Source organism: Ambystoma mexicanum, chromosome 10 (assembly GCF_040938575.1).
Source record: "Ambystoma mexicanum isolate Mex_15411 chromosome 10, UKY_AmexF1_1, whole genome shotgun sequence".
NCBI classification, from domain to species: Eukaryota; Metazoa; Chordata; class Amphibia; order Caudata; family Ambystomatidae; genus Ambystoma; species Ambystoma mexicanum.
The window spans coordinates 610,736,857-610,751,922 of record NC_090932.1 but is presented as its reverse complement, the minus strand read 5'-3'; the positions used below and the strand labels follow the sequence as shown (position 1 = coordinate 610,751,922).

Genomic DNA, 15,066 nt, shown 5'->3' with positions numbered 1-15,066 from the left:
GCTGCTTTGAAATGACTGCTGCTTTGAAGTGCATGTTTGTGCCTCATGATGAAGCTAAATTCGCACGATTGACGCGCCAATTAACCGTAACATCTGTTTATTGTTTCCATGACGTAGCCCGATGGTAAATTGCATGCCGGCATGTCAGGATGTGAACGCATTGAGGACAAGTGCATGCGAACATCTGATCTTTTGCTCTTAGATAGTTTACCTGGTAACACGGTTCTCTGCAGGAAAGCGATTATGTGATCTGAAGGAAGCATTTCCAAAAATTATCCTAAGAGAGTGAAACGTGCATTTTTCATACTCCTAAATTATGGGAAACTGTGAAGCAGATATTTGTTGGTGGGTGGAATAGTGTGAATCACACTTTCATGTCACGGCGTCTGGGAAGATGGCCGTGGCTGTGATTTTAGCAACTTTCTTACTTTGAGCGCCACTAGTTGTTGTGTATTATAATTGAGATACTCACACATGCAGGAAAGGTGTTATATCTGTCCCGTCTACTCGAGTAGAGGTGAGCGAATGGTTTCCAGCGCGATGGAGTGTTTGGCGTTTTGGAAGGATTTGGGGCAGCATCACAGGGGACGAATGGTGGGTTACTAGGTCAGGGAGAAGTCTTAACTCTTACTCTTTCCACCCATCTATATGGTTTCAACTTGTGAGAGTGCTTTAAAATACCACTTTTTACGTGTGTTGAAAATAACAGCATGCCACGATCCTGTCACTGTGTCTATGCTTTAGCATGGAGGTCCAAATTCTATTACACACATCTGCCAATTGCCCTGGACCATGAGTGACACATTCCGCCAGTTCTGATTGTGCGAGTGGCAGCTGTGACTTGTGCTTTACTGTTTTCCCAAGGAAAATATGGGACTACAAATCCCAAGGTGCAATGCACAACTGCATGACTGGCCTAAAGTATCACACATGAAATGCAGCCACTTGCCAGCTATGTGATCGCTCACCATCTGTTACCCTTGCCCCATCTGCTCTACTGATGGCATCTCTTCCCTGCCCCAATTTTAAGGCAGTTCCAAACCAGTCCTATACTCCTTGATAGCCGTTGTGCCTTTTGTTTTCAGCGCCAACCCATGCCATGGTAATTGAAGTCTTTGTGTCCTCCTCTGCCTAACAGGGTGTGTAGCACGCTGCACTCCAGATGTCCTGAACTATATCTCCCATGATCCCCCACCATGTACGGTGTTAGATAGACCTTGTGCGAGGTCTAGTCTGAACATTCTGGAGATCAAAAGGTTGCAGACCACTTATCTAACAAAAATGGCTCAGTGTCAGCCTGGCACCAGTTTTCCAGACCTTGGTTTGCCTTCCTTAAGCCATCAGTCAGTATCTGATGCTTAAGACTATTTTGTCCAGTCGAAGTTAAACAATGCTACAGCTGACAGTTGCAATTCTTTTCTAAATGAAAGCCAAGAAATAGAAAGTTAGGGTCCTGCTGACATGGAGTCATCTGATCAAATTGCCCCCAAGCACCAATCAACCGTCGGTTAGCACCTGTAGTGTAGCCATATCTCTTGTGAGTCACTACCCTACACACACACACACACACACTAGGGTGACCACTGGCCCCTGTCCCGAGAGTTTTGTAAATTTAAAAACCCTGTCATGGTTTTGGGCAAAGGGCGGGTGACAACAGTTATAATTGTAATTATTTTCCCAGCACTTTCAGAATTTTGAAGTTGGAGGATTGGCTCGAAGCCCCAACCTTTCAAGTACGAGCCGAAACACTTACTGACTGTGCCACAGACACTGGTTAGGAACTCCTTGTACAGCAAGCCATGTAATATCAATTAGAGCGAAAGCTTGTTTTTAATTAACATGCCAAGATTCACAGACAAAACTGCACAATATAGATTATATATAATTTATAGAAAGGAGAAGTGCTGGAAAAAGTGTTGGGTGGTGGTTGTGTGTGTTGGGGAAGTGTGGCAATGGGTCGGCAGCAATGGGGTTTTCCTTCTTTTATGTTGTTGTCATCCCAGTTTTTCGGTTTGGAAATCTGGTCACCCTAACACACACACAAAAACACACACGCACTCTCTCACATTTCTCTGCAACTTTGACATTCATTATCTGAAGTTCAATACTCCATTGTGTATGCAGATGTTTCTATGCACTGTTTCATTTTTTAAAATATTTGTGGCAATGTGTTTTAAATCAATCTGTTTGTAATGTTCTACTTAAAAATCATGTGCAACCTGTCGGATCAAAGTTAAAAAGGAAGCAGAGTGACTCATACGTTTGACAATGATTTTCCCATTGAAACACGCTTTTGTAACTCAGGCCCTATGAATTATTTGGAGTGAATGTCGACCTTTGAACTAAGAAAGCAATATATATCCTTGTACTGGCCTCTATTGCTTCCCTTCTTAGACTTTTAAGACTGCCCTTCCATGCTAGTTATCATTTAGGTTTGTGTGTTGGATGGCCTGTTATTGTTCTGCACGTTTGTTTTTTATTCGGACGCTCGTTGTGTTGGGCTGATTTGGTTAATCATTTCGTCTTTTGCGGCATTGTGCGTTTTGTTCTTTGTTCTGGCTTTTTATTTCTCTGGAATTTCTTGTCATCATATCACCATTATACACGATTTAATTAAGCTTTGTAAGCGCTTTGGTGCAAAGTGCTATAGAAACAAAATAAATTCAAATTACAATAATCTTATCATCGCCACAAGTGACACCACAAAAAATGATGTCACAGAGAGTGGCCTCAGGCGTTGGTACTCAGGGGAATAATTGAAAGTTGCATTACAAAAAAGTTGCCAAGAGGCACATAACATGGTAGTAAGGACACATAATTTGTCCCTATTATTAATATTGTTTTATATGATGCAATATCACGAATTAAGCTTTTTTTGAACAGCTTACACAGGTAACTGAATTATTTCTAGAGACAGCTAATTTTGACAGATATGGCATGGTGAGATGAAATGCACTTGTGTCCAGTCTGCAATGTGGGCACAGGACCACATATCTTCTTATGTCTAGTTGGCAGAAATATGAGTTGTTTGGCTTTCATGAATGCCCTGTTTTAAAGAGATGTGTTGGAAAGTGCACACGTCGCATAATAAACCCAGCTGACATATACACACATTCTTATAGAAATATGTTAAGCACAAGGAGCACGGTTGTAATATTCTTGTCACCACCTTGAATGGAACTGACCAGGTCCATAATTCAAACTAATGTGATCCAAAAGCATCTTATAGGAGTTTTGCAAATGTACCTTCAAGACAAAGAAAAGCACATACGTCTACTTGTAATAAGGCGCACTGGTTGTGGTCATTCTTGGATAGATCTATGGAGCATATCATATATTGTCTGAAGAAAACCTGAAGTTCCACAAAAAAAGCTCATTTTGTTTATATCAAGTAAGAAGACATCTTGATAGTAAGTGACCCAATTTACTATTTTGTGACTCAATGTTGTCTTGAAAGAAGTCACAGACAACTAACTGAGCTTTCTAGAGGATTTCAGAAGCAAAAGTACACATTGGTTTTTATTGCCCAAATATTAACACTTATTAGGGGACATTAAAAGAGATAAGTTACTACACTGATCCACCAATGACAGAGAGCTTCCCTTTTTTTAAATGCCCTGCAACATCAATTTGGGTGTTAACAAATAGGCCACAGTAGGGAGTCCTGCTGAATTTGCTATAAGCAACGGCTTCAAGGCCTACATTAACACAAGGAACTGTGCCACAATACAAGCCTTTCCGCCGGCTGACCACGGACGTTGTCCATTTTAAATAAACTCTAATAAAGACAAACATACCGCATCCATGTGTGGGGAAAAGACACCTAGCAGGATTCTACATAATAATGAATCAACTTCTTTCAGAACCTGTGCAGACCAAATACTGTTCCTAAACGAGTCTTACTGGATTTTTAAAGGAAGTTTGTTAAAACTTTGAAAATAATATGTATGGCTTTGTGGAGAGGGCAGCCCAAACTGCAACACCTCCCCCTAGGTTTGAGAGGTTTGTTTGCGCTTTTTTAATACTCCAACAGAGATTGTGGTTCAATACACTCCTGAGTGGAAGAAATTCTATAGAACAGGTTATTCGAAACATATTCCTTCTCAGTAGAGGGGCTCCCACATTCTTGTTGATTTTGTAAAACATGAGGTGTCACCCTAAGTAACCAAGGGTAATCCAGACATGGACCCCTTGCTCACTGTGTATTAGGAGGCTCAGCTTCACCTCACTGAGGAGGCCCAACAAGGCTGAAAGACGCGCCTGGAGTTGCTGATTGTATTCTTGTTCAGAGGAGAATGGCATAGCATTTCGGTGCTGGAGACCTTGTGCGTGCGATCCGACTGATATGCAAATGGATATTTCTTCTCCGTGAAGGGTGCAATGAGCTAAAACGTGGGTGTATACACTCCGGAGTGGAAGAAATTCCATAGAACATGTTATTTGACTCATTTTCAGCAGAAGGGCTCCCTCGATCGTGTACATTAGAAATAGAATACATTATATTTCAATGAAGTACTGAGTGGGTCCATAAAACCAATGAAGCAAGCGAGCAGCCCTTTTATTGAACCACAGATTTTGATAGTAAAAAACGCATGTATTAATATTCTTAAATATTATATAGAATTCTAAGGAGATGGCAGCTGCCCTCAGTGCTGTGGCTATATATAGATTTTAAAAACCTACCGTGAAACTATTAGACCTAGAACAAAACTGTTTCTAATGGGGTCTATGTGCCTAGAGACTCTATATGGACCTAAAAAAATCCTACATATTTTTAATGCATGCATCCTAAAGAATACAATGTGAATGGTTGTTAGGCCTGCATCGCGTCTGCATTGCAAATAACCAGGTGGAAATAATCAGGCTGAGCATGAGGGTTTCTTTCGTTATTTTCATTTCCACCCCTAAAATAGAGTTGGAAATGGTAAAAGTGCATTGGCAGTGATTTGCAGTATAAGAGCTTCCATTGCCAATGAGGCGCATGCCCAACACGTGTCCATCTGAATCCTACACTCACTCACGTGCAGGGAGTGAGTGCATATATGAGTATTGGCATCTTGCAAGATACTTGCATATCCAGGAGGCAGTTGGATTGGAGTCCATTGTGCTTGCTACATGTACCTCCTCTGGCACAAATCCCCTCTATGTGTGCATATATGTATTTATGGTGTTTTATGCAGCACATATCTAGCCCGGAAGCAACAACACCCTGCACAAAAGAAAGGAAAAGTACAATAGAGAGGATAAATGAGTGATTAGGCCAAGGAGAATGGTGTCATGATGTAGTCATAGATCAGCATCCACAATTGATCAAGGGACTTAGTGCAGGAGATGCTCGAGGAAATGCCGGGAATATATTGCTCCTCACATTCGTCCCATTGTCTTTTTTCAATTATTTTGACTGGTTCTTAATTACACTAATACTAATAATAGGGTTGGTAAACCGAGGGCAAATTGCTATCCAGTTAATAAACAAACTTTGCTATTCATGGAAAGAGTACATTTTAGCCATTCAGATGAATAATGTATTTCTTTGGGGAAATTATGAATGCTGTGTAGTAGAATTACAAGATAATTTTTAGGTCTTTTTGTTGGAAATCAGAATTCATCAGTTCCATAAGTGACCGAGTCTCAAGAAGAGAAAAATAATTGAATGTCCAGTTACTTGAGATTGCTCAATCATCTCATCCATAAACACTCACTGCATTCATTATGAAACGCCACATGCAGAACCACTGAGAAAGTATCCTTAAGAGCCAAGAGTATTAATGATTTGAAATGTACATAATGGATTGCGAGTTTTTTTATTTGTAATTTGAAAGCAAATTGGTGACTCCCTCCATGGAGGTCGAACTTATTGTATATCTTTGCACAAAATGAAAACGATTCCCAGTTGGAGGTGAGCATTTGATCATTTGGTGGCATAGTGTGCTTAATCAGGGACTTGTGATCTCCTGCTGCTTCATATTATGTGCTATATACAGAATTATAGATGGGTTGTTATCCGTTAGGGGAATATATTTAAGCAACAAACCCCGAGACGCGGGGGGCATTACCGAGTCAGGCTTGTAGCTATGGGCCCCAGGGCATTACCTGACTCAGTAATGCCCCCGCCGCGAGGGGCTTATTGCTATTAGCACACCGGCCCACAAGACCGTGGTACTAATAGCATTGTTTTTGAATTCTGAAATACAGTGGTGTTTGGGAACAGAAAAAAAGGCAAAAAAATGGCCGCCGGGGAAGGGAAAAAGAGTCTGTTTTCCCTTTCCATGGCGGCCATCGGGAGCTGATGCACTTGGGACCGAAGTGTTCCCAGCATGTTTGTTCTCGAAAAAGGAAAAGAAGGTACATGGGGTTGAGAGGACGGGAGGGGATTGTTTGGGGGAGGTGGGAGGCAGGCAATGGAGGGGGAAAGGGGGTAGAGGGAAGGGAGAAAACACTTACCTGAATCCCCAGCGGGGAACGATAGCAGCCTCCTCATTGGCTGAGGGGCTGCCACACCCCTGAGCCGGGGATATGAAGGAAGTAGAAGATTTGAGGGATTCTGCATCAGGTAAAGCCCCGGCGAGAGCCAATCAGATTGCGTGTTGTACTAATACACCGAAGATTCTGAATGACACCGGATATAGACAACAAGGGCTTCACTCTCATTTTCAATGATGTCACTCAGAACCCTAGGGTGCGATTCACCCCATTGTTGGCAGCTCCTCATGTGAAATTGTATTTTAAGTCATCTGCCCATCTCTGTTCCAACGCAGCAGATGCTTATAATCCTCTGTTATGACATCACAAGGCGAGGATATGACAATTTGAACAGTAAATAGTTGCTGACGGTTTACTATGGAAGCCATACATAAAAATCAGTGGTATGCTCCTGGGCTGGCAGATCACACATCCTCTTTAAGAACAGTCCTCAGCAAGTAGTGTTGTTGTTGAACTAATTCAGACAATACTTAAAACATATTTTCTCCTGTTCAAAAATAAGAGTCAAATTACTCACACAGGGGAATGCTTAGGACCAGTGCATCACAGTTAGTTTAGGGCAAATTCCTCAGGGACCCTGAAAGTAGGGATGATAAATGTGAGAAGCTGACAGCGCTGTGCATGTGGTCAGCATGAGTGCCAGTTGACTTGAGAGTGTCATGCTGAGGTTCAAAACCAAAGGGGAACAGCATTCTTCTGAATTTGACTGGGCTGGAAGGGGTAATATGGCGAAGAGCGCTTGGAGTTCCGAATGCAGTTCCAATTTTAGCCATTTATTACGAATTGGGTCTTAAATCATTGAAGGTTAAAGGACAGTGGCGTATTTTGTCAATATTTTGTACATTTTTGGTAGCCCCCGGGAACACTTTATATAGCGATATTGCTGTAATGACGGACAAGGGGACGGTACAAATGTTGGTTGAAAATGTGGAACAATGTTGAGCCATACTACAGGTGAATGGCTTCACTAAAGTTGATCTGTTGATTGAGTCGGATACGGTTAAGAAAAACATGCTTAAATTTGACTGGAGCACTCATTTGGACAAGTTGCATGGATATACCAGTTTCAGCCAATTAAAGAGTGGGCATAAACGGAGGGGTATTATGGCTCCTTACCTAGACATGTTTCTATGTGCTAGGACCACGAAGGATTTTTTAGGTTTTCGTTGAAGCCTGTATTATACTGGTGAAATCCGACTTGATTTGATCCAGGAGAAGGAGGCCGAATGTAGATTTTGTAAACAATCTAATCCCGTTTAAACCTTAAGCATCTATTGGTGGAATTCCCAAGTCTAAGATCATTGAGATACTTGCACTTTAAAGAAGTGTTGTGACTCCTGTGTCAGTGTGAATTGTAATATATTGTGGGAGACATTTGTGCTCGGTTTGCGAGTACAGATTGTCATTGCATTGGTGACTTAACTGAACTGTTTAAAGCTAAATGAATAAGGTTTTACTGGAGTATATTTTTCCTTTCTTTTTACGAATTGAGTAGAATGAATTTTCTGGGGAAACTGCAGAGGCAGAAATATATATTTTATTGAGGTAAGTTTTATTCATTGGAAATTATTAATGATTTGTTTAATGATTGAGGGTTTTATTCTTGTTTTGTATGGATTACACTGTTAAGGTTCAATTGATATTTTAACCAATAAACAGTAATAAAAAAGAAAAGAACATGACTTTAATCAGGACATACAAAAGGCTGGTTGCGGAGAATTGTAAATGGCAGGACTGTCAGGAGGCTACATTTGTTTGAATAGATATTTTTGTTAGCAGGTTCCTGAATTTCAAATGTTTTTTCCTCCTTGTGATACACAGTGGTGGTGAACAGAGTCAAGCATGGACATTATTAGTAATCTACAATCTGCTGAGACTAAGTATGATCATGTCATTTCAAGTCTCGCGTGGGCAGATATGGCTGAAACTGAAATTAAATAAGCAAATACATAGAGATAACATGGGAACAAGAAACAAAAAAGCAATTTCTCGTATACATACAAATTGCAAATTCTTTGCAAAAATCCTGACAAAGTGATCAGAAACGTTTAACTCAAATCAAACTTGGGTTGTGAACGATTGGGTAGCAATCTGGAAAGCAGTGGCTGGCTGAAAGATCCATGGAATTTTTTTTTTTGCTGATCTTAATGTGAAAAATGGCTTTGCCTAAAATTGAGGTTCATGATGAAGGATGTGGATTGGTATGGTATTATGAATTTCTTTATTGATATGAAAAATAGTTTGCAATGAGAATCTAGTGCTTGATTGTATGTTAAGAAATTTTAGGTGTGGATCACTCATGTTTCAACACCATTTAGCATGCCTAAATTATTGGTATAGAACAGAGGTCAGCAACCTTTTGCTCTATAGATGTTTTTGAGTTATATGGTATTATGAATTTCTTTATTGATATGAAAAATATTTTGCAATGATAATCTAGTGCTTGATTGTATGTTAAGAAATTTTAGGTGTGGATCACTCATGTTTCAACACCATTCAGCATGCCTAAATTATTGGTATAGAACAGAGGTCAGCAACCTTTTGCTCTATAGATGTTTTTGAGTTATTCGGTCATCTGGTCACCAGAAAATGCTCAACAGGCTTGAATGGTCGACAAGTAAATCTGGTCGACCTGATCATCTCAACGGTTTTCTGACGATCAGGTGAAGAAGGGAACATGGACAATGGGAGTAGTCGGGTAAGGCAGGCCCAGGAGTTGGGGTGGGTGGATGCCGACAAGTAATATGGAGAGGGGAGAGAAGGTATGTGAGATGGTGTCAGCGATCAGGGTAGGAGATGCTCATTGAAAAGTGGGCTGGGGGAATGGGAGTGAGAGAAGGGAAATTGGAACAGGGAAAACAGGCAAGGGGTGATGTGGCATTTAAAGAGGGTAAACTATGGCAACAGGACAGGGAGGCGAGTTTGGCGGGGCAAGTGTTTGGATGGAACGGGGATGTTGAACACTTGGGGTGAGGGAGTATGTTTGGGGTGAGGGTGGGAGGGTTTGAAAAGGAAATATCAGGGGGCATGCAAAGAAAGAGGGATTCAGAGGGACTTATGGGGTTGCACGTAGGTTGAGTTTCATTTTGTTGAGCGCTACGGGTCAACCAATATTTACCTGTTTATAGAAACAGGGTTCATCAGCTTCGGAGGGTGTAGCAGTGCGTGTCAATCTAAAGACCAATCAACCAAATATGAATCAAACTTAGACACAGAACCGTTTTCGACTCCCATCAACCCTAGTCAGAATAGCCAATTGGCAATGTTAATTGGAGTTGTAGACCAAAATGTCTAGAGAGATGCAGTTTGCAGACCCCTAAGTCTAGAGAGAGGCTTTAGAGTAGAACGTGCACTCAATACACTCTCACAACTTACTGGCATTGCCGTGTTGCTAGTTGTATTCGCTGGGTTATTTTCATTTTCTGCTTTTCCTGACACTTTAACAGAAAGAGATCATGGGGTGTTTATTTTCCCAAGATATTGGGATTGCATGGCAGACTCATTTCCCCAACCTCACAGCTGTTAAGGATTTTAAAGGGGCGTCACACTCCAGACCAGGAAGCATTCACCACCTCTAACCACTGATAACCAGATTTTGTGTGGTGGAGAGGAGTAGCAAGGAGTCAGGTATACTATGCAAACATCGGATTGAGAATCCGACCTACCACCCCTGAATGGGAGGCCAAAAATCGTAATGGGAGGCCAAAAATCGCATTGAGCTCCCTTGAAAAATGAGTAAAATGGCACTCAGAATTACTAACGGTTGTTTTACATCTGCGGTTGAATAAATGAGACAAGAATGTGTGTGGCTATACTAACGAGGCAAGAAAATTCACAAGATACAAAGCAATGTACTAACAACAGGCATGCAGTTTAGAAAATCGACTTTGGAATGAAAGACAGTGCAGCAAGAATCACACGTGGCAAAATTGCAATGTCTACGTTTCACAGGGTTAAATAGTGAAACGGCTTGGAAAATGAGCTAAGCATGCAAAAAAATCTGAATGCGGTTTTAATGCTAAGGTACAAAGGTACATAACAGATATGATATGAAAGAGAAAGGATAACTCTGGATGGATGATAGTATGGAATTCTTAAAGGGAAAGGAAACTCGTTTTTTAAACGGGGAACAATTTCACGGGACATCTCGGTTTTGTTAGTTAAGTGATTTCTTTTACTGAGACTATATTTTAGTGACTAGATTGTTAAAGAAAGACACTGTATGTGAGGAGGTTACCTGCAATGGCAACCTATCCACGCCGCGTTCCGCTCTATATGGGAATTAATTAAATTATTCAAAATGACTTTTACAACGGACTGAAATGATTGGGAAAGAAAGGCGCTAACACATGGAGATCAACACAGATTTTCCTAAGGACAGGATACACAGAGGATTCATACAATTAAGAATTTACTAGGGTGTTTGTAGGATTTCTATGGGATTGGACATAATACAATGTAACAAAGCAAGGGATGCACCCTTTTGGTTACCGGGGAAGGGAAATACTTACAAAGAGCCTTGAATGGGGTAGTTTGGACAGCCAGCCAGGTCTTTGGACAGCGGAACAGGGGTCTGGTCACTGTGCAGTGGCAGCTCTCCTCTTGGAGTGGGACAGCTGGGCCTAGTCAGGTCACTGTAGACAGTGGGGTGCATCAGCTGGGCAAAGCAGGTAGCTGGGCAAAGCAGGATAATCCCAAAAGGGTTTAGCAGCCTTCTCCCCTTTTTCTCTAAATGATCAGGATTTTCGTAGGGTTTAATTCTGAATAAGAGGTTCATCCTGGGTAAGAGGTTCTGGCTGGATATGCTATCAGCTACCCCTGGCCTGGCACTGGAATCTGGAATCTTGCAGGGTGAATGTTGGATGTCTGGATCTCTGGATGTGGAGTTGTATTTTAGAATTTTGGATTTTTGAATGTCCCAACTTCCCCTAAGCTTACCCCTTATAAAGCCCAGATGACTAGAAAGGATTTATACGTGTGGGCAGAAGTAAGCTAGACCTACCTCTAAGAATTGGATAGGTCAGCCTGTGATGGTTGCCGCCTCCCTGTCAGCAGATTGGACTGAAGGAGGTGACTCAATTTTAGTGTCTGTTTTTTACAATGTGCTTTGTTCTACCGAAGTTACTTTTGCCAAAATCAGTTATGGAGCAAAACACTTATATTTACAAATGTCATCATCCGGAAAATTACATAGGCATATTCCATATTTCACAAGGGACATTGCTGTCCAAATGCCAAGTTTGTCCGATATTGTTTAGTCATTCTGGCAATCATTCGCCATTTCCATGAAAAGTATCTTACCTAAAATTCTGCATTTGTCTACATATATACATATTATCACTGGGCATATTATCATTAATTTTCAAAACTGCACCATGTACGCTCTCCCCAGAAATTACGGTTTCCTGGTGTTTGTGTCCAGCACATGTCAGAAGAAACTACAATGTCTTATTTTAATGGCGCAAAATAGATATTTAAACGGTCATAATTTCACATTACTGTTTCTTTAGGTTACTGAAATAAATACTTTCATATCAAAAAGTCCTTTAAATCAAATGGATGGCATCTGTCACTGGAGGGTGGTCCTTAAGATTTCCCCAGTCATCCTACCCCCCCCTGTGTCCGCTCTGGGCAGCAAAGCTACCATAGCAACCTTTCATTCTGGCAGACGCAGCTGAAGAGAGGTGTCACCAGGAATTCACACTTGCCCGTGACAAGGCCAGTTTCCCTGATCATTGTTCTTGGCTGGAGAAATGCCAGGAAGTCTGACGAGGTCGCCACATCCCACAACTTGGCTGCATTCATGTGCCCAGTTGCTGGTCCACTTGGGGAAGGTAATTCTGTTCCCAGGGGAGGCAGGGCCCTTTGAAGCCAGTGCCTGCCAAACCTGTTCTGCTGGTCTCAAAGTAATTTTTATTTTTTTCCTGTCTTTAAACAGAAACCAATCTTTTTGGGAGTACCTCTCATGTTTATTTTAAAGAAACCCCCCTCTTCCATGACATGTCTGTGCAAGCACAGGGGATCATTTTAACATTTCACTTTCAAAAGGCATTTTCCTGCTTGGCAAAAGCACCATTTACACATGGGTTAATTTTTCTTGGATGTCACTTTACAAATGCGGTTCTTCCTAGCATCTTTATTCTGAACATTTCCATAGCACTAGTCAATTTCTAATACACGGGAATCTGTTCAACACAAGGGTTCTTTGTAACAGACATAAGCAAAGAGAGAGAGAGAGAGCTTCTTGTGAAGAGTTTGCCCATGTTACTTTGTTGCAAAAAGGAAAACGCTTGCCGTAGGGCCTGGAGTGAATTCCTCTGCTATTTCCCAGATTTTACTTGACACAAATGCCTTTCAGGGAGGACTGCCCTCCTTTACTGTTGTACAACCTGAATATGGATGAACATAGATGTCTTACTGGAACCAAACTGTGTAATGTTGAAAAAAATGGAAATGGCATCAGTGCACAGTCATTTTAAACACAGAACATTTTCATTTTCTTAGCAGCACTGCCTTTGAATTCTTTTCTTTGGTGCACATGAAGAAAATACTAGCAGCCCTTCTCGGGGTGTTCCAGGTTCCACCTCGTACCATATGTGTTCAACAGAGCCAGCGCAGCCATTCTTCTTGTAACTGCTGAAAATGCAGTTCGGGGATGTAAGGGAAGTTCTGCTGGGCTGGTAAATGTACCCTACACAGCAATGACTGACCCACTATCCACATGCATTGAAAAAGACCCTAGAGAGTCGAAAAATGTGTCAGCTGACTTCTAACCATACATATAGCACCAATAATGGCTTTCAAAACTGCTTTATGACGACAATAGTTTCTTATTAATTAACCAAGGGCTAAGCTGAACAGGACTCTCCTTTTCGAAACCTAACACTTGAAGAAGGAAAGGCACCTTCACAAAAGAACCCCATCACTAGCAGCAGGGTAATCCGTTTAAAGTACTAGATGGAGCGCAGTGATCTACCCATTCTACCACCATGCAAATACTTGATACTCGTGTGCTCTGATTATTGGGGCATGCAGCATGGCTGAAGCCCTTGGTTACATATTTTGCCTGCGGCTACAGCCTGAAGTGCTGTAGTGAATTAAAACAAACCTGCGCGAGCAGCATCAGTAAGGACCTGAAAGCATGCTTTTGCAAATCTGTTTTGTGGTTTATTTTTCCACAGTGTGCAAAATGTAAGCACACACAATAGTGATATATGTTTTGTGCATGTACAATGGGCCTAGCAAGGACGGATGCCTACTCTGATTTACTTATTGGGACTTGCAGCATTTTCAGCCACTGTCAGGTGTTTCAAGCCTCCCACCTTGGTATTCCTTGGCTCTTTCTTCCTGGGCTCTCATGAGCACTTATGCATCCGTACTGCCCCTTTCATTTATGGAGTTCTCTCACTGCACAATGCATATGTGCATTTATAGGAGCATTATGTATAGGAACTGCAGATACAAAATATTTGTAGAACATTAAGTGGCAGTTGCTGGGAGGAAGTTTAATAAGTTAATAGGCTATATGTAGAGCTTTTTTAAGTGATTGGTGGATATGTGTGGTTTAAAGCAGGCAATGAGGGAGTGTTTCAAACATTAAAGTAAAAACAGTAGAAGGGCTGTCTTGTGTGATGGTGTGCATGTGTATTCTGGGTTTACGAATTAGGCATGGGCTAGACAGGGGACTGCAGAGACTGTAGATAGTCATAAAAAGTAATGGATTATGTTGTTTATTGCATACTATAGAGAAAGCTTTTCAGACAGAAAATTGTTTGTGCTTTTTACTCTTTCTCTAGTACACAATTGTCCATTATTTCTATTATCATAGTAGAAAATGCTAATGAGAATGTTGGAGAATCTTATTGAATCTAAATACTTCACTGAAAAATGTAAAGTAGATGGATTCTATAAGCTTATTTCTTTAGTTTTTTTTACTGTAAAAGGTTCCTAAAGGAACCTTTTTTAAATGTTTTTTTTGCATTTTTTGCAGGAGAGACAGTAAGTAAGGTGGGGAGGGAAATGAGAGAAGGGGCACCAACCACAAATATGGAGGGGTAGTTGGACAGGGGAAGATGTTTCATGTGTTTTAAGTGTAAGGTAGGAGGCAGTTTTTCTCATGCTCCTTGATTGCAGCTTCAAAGGCACTTCAAAATTGCTCCCCCATACAGAGTGGTGTGTTGCAGTATATGTCTTTGAAAGATATGGATCAACAGCCTCTTTTATCGCTTGCAAGGAAGCTGGTGGGATTTTGTGTACGCTGTGTAGTTACAGTATTGGTTGAGTAAGATGAGATAGAAGAAGATACCCTATCACTTCCTAAGAAAGGAACATCCTTCAAACAGTGCTTGGGTTTGGTGTGGCGTGTATGAGGTGGTCCCGTAGAAGTACTGCCCAGGTAGTCTGCGACTGAGTAAAATGTTACATCGGTACATATCATTTTGGTAACTTTAGCTTTGGTACATTCCCAAAAGTGGTAAAGAATTGCCATACCCATGATTCTCCCTGGGTACTAGAGATAGGCAGTTCCTCTACCTCATCCTCCTGGTTCTCTTCATTGTCTTTTTAAGTATTGTGCTTCTTTCA

General features: G+C 41.2%; 1 protein-coding gene across 4 annotated transcripts in view; it reads left to right on the top strand.

Moving 5' to 3' along the window:
• Window positions 1-15,066, top strand: part of DOCK10 (dedicator of cytokinesis 10) — a 2,208,289-nt gene that overhangs the window by 352 nt on the left and 2,192,871 nt on the right. The gene's annotated exons all lie outside the window — the stretch shown is intronic.